The following is a 5,968-nucleotide window of genomic DNA, read 5'->3' on the forward strand; positions in this document are numbered from 1 at the left end:
GATGCAGCCTTCATAGAATGGTTTGAGTTGGAAGGGACTTTAAAGATCACCTAGTTCCACCCTCCTGCCGTGGTCAGGGACACCTCCCACCAGACCAGGTTGCTCTAAGCCCCATCCAGCCTGGCCTTGAATGCCTCCAGGGATGGGGCAGCCACAGCTTCTCTGGGCAGCCTGTGACAGTGCCTCACCACCCTCACAGTAAAGAATTTCTTCCTAATACCTCATCTAAATCTGCCCTCCTTCAGTTTAAAACCATTACCACTCATCCTATCACTATGCTCCCTGATGAAGAGTCCCTCCCCAGCTTTCCTGTAGGCCCCCTTTGAGTACTGGAAGGGGCTATAAGGTCTCCCCAGTGCCTTCTCCAGGCTGAACAACCCCAATTCTCTCAGCCTGTCCTCATAGGAGACCCGCAAATGTTGGGAAACTTAATTATGACACTGCATTAGCTGTCAGCGTGTGGGGATATTGCTCACACACCCCCTAATACCTCTTCCCATCGCATGAGGCCTCAAATTAATGCTTTATTCCTTAATTCTTCACAGCTAAACTCCAGCTTAGTTTGGCACTCTGGTAAACTAACTCTTGTGCTTAGGCCTTGGCCCGCTTTGTGTTTCAGCATCTGCAAACAGACTTTTCTACTGACATGGCATTAAACTAAGTCATATTCTTCTATCAAGGCAGAGGCAATTATAGCTTCCCTGTCAGTCCAAATATATTACTCTAAATTGTTCTAATCTAAATTATTTACTTGCTTTTACTCATTTTAAATACCCAAGCAAAAAGCACCATTTATTTAAGAAACAATATTGCAATAATCATAAAGGCAGACACATCCTTGAATGATTTTTTCATCTAGTACCAGCAATGCATGCAGAAATACCCTTATCAGCCACTGACTAGAGCTATCCGCTGCTAGACTCAGTATACTGGACTGGCACCTTCTTGTTTGGGACAATCAGCCCATCTGACATGTCCCCCCACAGTCGTCTTTTCTGGTAAAGAAAATATGCAGAAAACTATGTCCTTAAAAATAGTACATCAGTACCATTTGTGCACTTGAAAAAGATAGAACACTCTGAAAACTGCAAATCTGGATATAACCAAAGTTTTAACCCCTTTCCTCCACGCTTCACTGTCAGCTCTGTTCATGTTACAAACTAGCCACTATTTTTTATAAAATTATTTTTTTCAGAGATACATGTAGGAAAAGACCAGGGTGATTTAATATCTGAGATAAACACATTGACAAGTAAAAAAGCTTTCTTTTGTCCTTTTGGGCACAAGGGAAAAAGGCCTTGCCAGAGAATAAGCATTTTCTGAGTCTAGTGACAGAGTACTATTGATTGTTTAGATACTTGTTCACATTTCCATTTTTAGCATCTATTAGTACCATGATTTTACAATTCCTTTCACAATTCAGAGTCCTGATAGAAGCAAATTCTGAAACACTTTAGCTCAGTTTGACAGCTATTTGCTCATCAGCAGCGTCCAAATAGGAAAGGCAGTACAGCAGTCCTAAGAATAGACGATGTAAACCATCAGGAACAGTTATGACATAGATAATAAAAATAAAATGTTAAAGCCCAATAAAAAAACCTCTGAAGCTACAGAATAGAGTACTTAGGCAGAATAAGTATGGATTGCTGAGTTTTGGGTTTTTTTTTGCAAGTTTAACTTTTGTATCAAATCAAATGCTTGGCCTGAAGGAGTTCAGGAAGTTAATGAATATAATGTTTATAATTGGAAATGCCTCTTTGAGTCAAGTACATAACCAAGAACATGAAACCTCAGCATTCTTCTTAGTTGAAGAATTGGTGGGAGAGTTATGTATTTATTAACAAAGAAAACTAACAAGGAATGAGCAGAACTGTCCCTTTCAACAGAAGAGGAAGTCAATCAGTGGGAGACAGAGTTCTTTGCACTTATAAAACCAAGTCTTTCTTCCTCTTGGGTTTCCTACTGCTGCACACCCAAGTTGCCTCTGCTCTGCCTCTTAAATTTTGGGTTATTCTTTTTTTTTTTTGAGAGTGGTTCTGTGTCAACTGCACTTAGTGTCATAAAGGAGACAGACTTGGGGAAGAGGGAGAATCCTCCTTTTCTCTTTGGCTAAGTGTAGCACTGCGGTTCCCAACTCACACGTAATTGCAAAACTCAGCAGGATTTCTGAGCCAAATCTGACTCCATGAAACAAGCTCTCCACAGGTAGTCTTTATCTCAGGATGTCCCTCTAACTTCGGACAGATTGTACCTTTTTTTTTTTATTTAAAAAAAAAAAAAAAGAGAGAACTAACCTGGGTTTACAACACAGCCCGCAATTAGTGAATCGGCACAATTTCTGAGGCGGTAACTTCCTGCCCTTCTTCACCCACTGGAACAAACACCCCTGGGCACAGGGGAACTCTTACACCAGCTTTGCCACTAGAAGATCTGTGAAACCACCTGCCAGCTTTGATGGAGAATAATAAACCTCATTCAAAACTCTAGAAACCGTAAAGTTTCCTTAACAGACTCAAAACCTAAATTGCAATAAGGTTTAATTGACCCAGTTGTTTCGTCAAGATTTCTAAAATGTATCTTAAGTTTGTTCCTATTACTAGAGAATGCAGTGAGTTAGGAAAGTCCGAAGTAGTTTTTCTAATGCAAAGCAGCCAAGGAAGTTTCTTCTTTGTGTTACTTTTGGCTTTACCCACTACTAATTCTTGACACTTCATCTCAAAACCAGATTTAATTATCTTATTTTGTACTTAGTTTATGCATGCACTTTGAAGAGTTTAGGTTTTGCCTCTTTTTCTATGTATTATTACATATTTCTCCATTTTCCTCGGAAGTCCTCACTACTGTTACTGGAAATCTGGAAAATACGTGCCTTTTTTAAACCTTTATAACTAAGAGGCACGTAGGTTTTGCTTGGTATTTCTCTGTTATTTTAATTTTAGTCACACATTAACTTACATATTATTCAGAGGATGTCCTGTTAATTAATTTACCTAATTTTTCATTTGTTGTTTCATTGTTGATTATCTTTATTTCTTTATTATTATTTCTTTATTTCTTTGTAGGAATATCAGAACAGGCCAGACAACTAGCCATCCTCATTTGTAAAAGTTACGGAAAGAAAAAACATTGGCAGCAGTAAGTACAAGACAGAGAACCTATCGCTTTCACATCTTAAGCAACATGGTCTTAAGCTTTAAAATAAAGGAAGTGTCTATTTTTGACACTGGAAATGTGACATCATCAGGTCCTTTTATATGACTTAACAAGATACTTTATACAGAACTTGAAAATCATTAAGCAGGATGCTAATTCTGCAATTGGTGATACATATAAAAACTCTACTACATGTATACACAAATATTTCAGTGTAAAGCTGCCCAACACTAATGCTGGTAAAGGTTGAACACATGAAATTCCCTTTGAAATTAAAAGGGTACATATTTCCACACCATTTCATTGCTCAGTTTTGTTTATTACTAGAATCACACTTAAGACACGGGCTTCTTTGTTTTCTAAGGGTTCTTTCTAAAACAGTTCCTTGTATGTATTATCTAGGCAAGAACTCCAGGCAAGGATACTTCCAAAACATTTTAAAGCTGCATCCAAATACCAGCAGTGTTTAAAACACTCCTATACATCACAGCAGCACTCTTTGGTAGGAGTAACTATTCTGACAGTGGTTTACTTTACAGATCAGAATGAGCAAAATAAGAAGGTAGAAGTGTGAAAGAACTATTAACTTCAGGAGCTGGGATGATGAGGAAGAAGCAAAAAAATTTGATGAGTAAGAAATTAGGTACTTATAAACTCAAGTTTAATTATTGGTTTTCTGACAGACTTTTTTTTTTCTTTATGCACTCACAAGCTCAATTCCTCATTCATAAAACAGCTATTACAAATCTCAGTAGGACTGAGACCACTTCTTAGTGGAAATGATACCTCTAACTCACATCAGCTATATTCATCAAACTCTTAGTCAAGAAAAAGTTGTAAGGAACACTCCCAGCAAACTATTTAAAAGCTAAACTCCTAATTATTACTTTCCACTTTGCCCAGTATGCAGCTGTTTCTGGTGATGAAAGTAAAGTATTTATGAAAGGTATTGCCTTTCCTGGAAAAAGAAAGCTTACCAGAGCTGTAAAGAAAACCCAGTTCTGCCTTAAAACTCTAAACGTCATACATGAAAAATTGCCCATTTTTACAATATTTCAGGCTGTCAGGTTGAGAGAATATCAGTAAAGAAACTAAGCTGTAAGGGTAGGGTTTTTCTAGATGCAATCTCTCTCTCCTCTTTCTCTCCCTGCCCCTCTAATGCAATAATCCATTAAGTCACAGGACTTCGTAAGCAGGAATTCTATTTCAGTTTTATTTGTACCTATGTAAGGTCGGAGTTGTGGCTGTCACCTTTCAAGGAAATAGTTTAACCACTAGATTTTTGGTTTGGTCAGGACTGTCTCCCCTTCTTTTGGGACGGGTCACGCTGATGAGGAGAAAATCTATTTCTTTGGACCAGACGGAATAAAAAAAACTGGACTCGATTCGGGAGCCAAGCAGTTAAGCTAGTTGCCTGAGAAGAAGAGAGTAAGGTTATAGACGCTGTCCCGAGGACAGAGCCAAAACTTTACAATCATCTGCACGTGGATTGAAAAAATTCATTGAAAAGAAGGACCGGAGCCTAGCACATCCCTCCAGGTTGCCAGCTCTTAATATTACAGCAGTCATGGTAGGGAATACAGAGGGAAGTGGTATAATTAGCTTTAATTCTTCGAACTGTTGAGGTTACCATTATGTTTCCTGAGACGCCAGATCCTGGTGATACTTGGTAGGTGTTCCCCAAGAATGCCTGGTAGATAGAGCTCTCCTCAGGGGACTGAAGGAGAGGAATGTTGATGTTCTGGACTCTGATCGGGTTTAAGCATGATTTGGTATTAGCTAGGTTCTAAGCATCAAAACAGATGTGCCATTAATGCCTGGGAAACTTTAAAGGCTATGGTAAAGGCTCCCAGGAGTCTCAGTTGCCTCCTAAGTTAATCAACAGCTTTGGGCTTTGGTGGAATATAAGCAGTTGCATGTTATTAAATCAGTTTCTTGGAGCTGAAAAAGGGACAACCGAGGATCTTGAGCAAATACCAAAGCATCTTCTGAGCTTGACAAGAGGACTACAGGAAAACGAAGTCCATCCTACGCTGAAAGGAGTTGTGAAAGAAGACTAGTGGTTTTGAATGGTGTGGAGAAACATATTATGAATATACAATGTGTAGTGTGGCTTGCTTGGTGTGTGGTGGAGGCAGAAACTGAAGTAGCACAAAGTAGACCAAGTCCCTACATATGGCAGCTTTTTCCTGTCCTGTATGCTGGCACAGTTGTTACGGAATTTTTTGCACAATACTTAGTAAGTAAAAACTATATTGAGGTTTTATGTTGTGATGCTCATCTTAAGTGAATTAAAAGTGAAGCAAAGGTCTACAGTAATGAAACCGAAAACCACTGGCTCCAACTCCCCATTCATACATTATTATGAATTAATCTGATGGAGTTTGAATTTGTCACAGCTGGGCAAGTACTCATTGGGGAATTCAATGACAGTACTGGTGGGTGGAAAACTGAGACAGCCTGGAAGTATTGCGTGAAGTCACTAAGCATGAAAGAATTGGCTTCATTAACGGCCTTATTACAAATAGCACGTTCACAGCCCTGCATGCCTAAGGCTATATATGTACATACAAACAGAAATTTAGAAGTATAAATATTCTATTAATGTTTTGATTCATCTCTGATCATTTTGGCAGCATTCATAAATGAAAGTAGGAAAGTAACTGCGGAAGGTCACTTTTGCATTTCAGCAACCGGGGAAGCAGGAAGGATGCATGGACACACCTGTGTGGAAACCTGGAACCGCTTCTCGGTTCTGGCTGTGTGAAGGGGACAGCGGAGTCCCTCCCCAGCTCTTGCCTAGGGCAGACTTGCA

The sequence above is a fragment of the Charadrius vociferus genome, unplaced genomic scaffold (assembly GCF_000708025.1).
Source record: "Charadrius vociferus isolate BGI_N301 unplaced genomic scaffold, ASM70802v2 scaffold186, whole genome shotgun sequence".
Lineage (NCBI taxonomy): Eukaryota > Metazoa > Chordata > Aves > Charadriiformes > Charadriidae > Charadrius > Charadrius vociferus.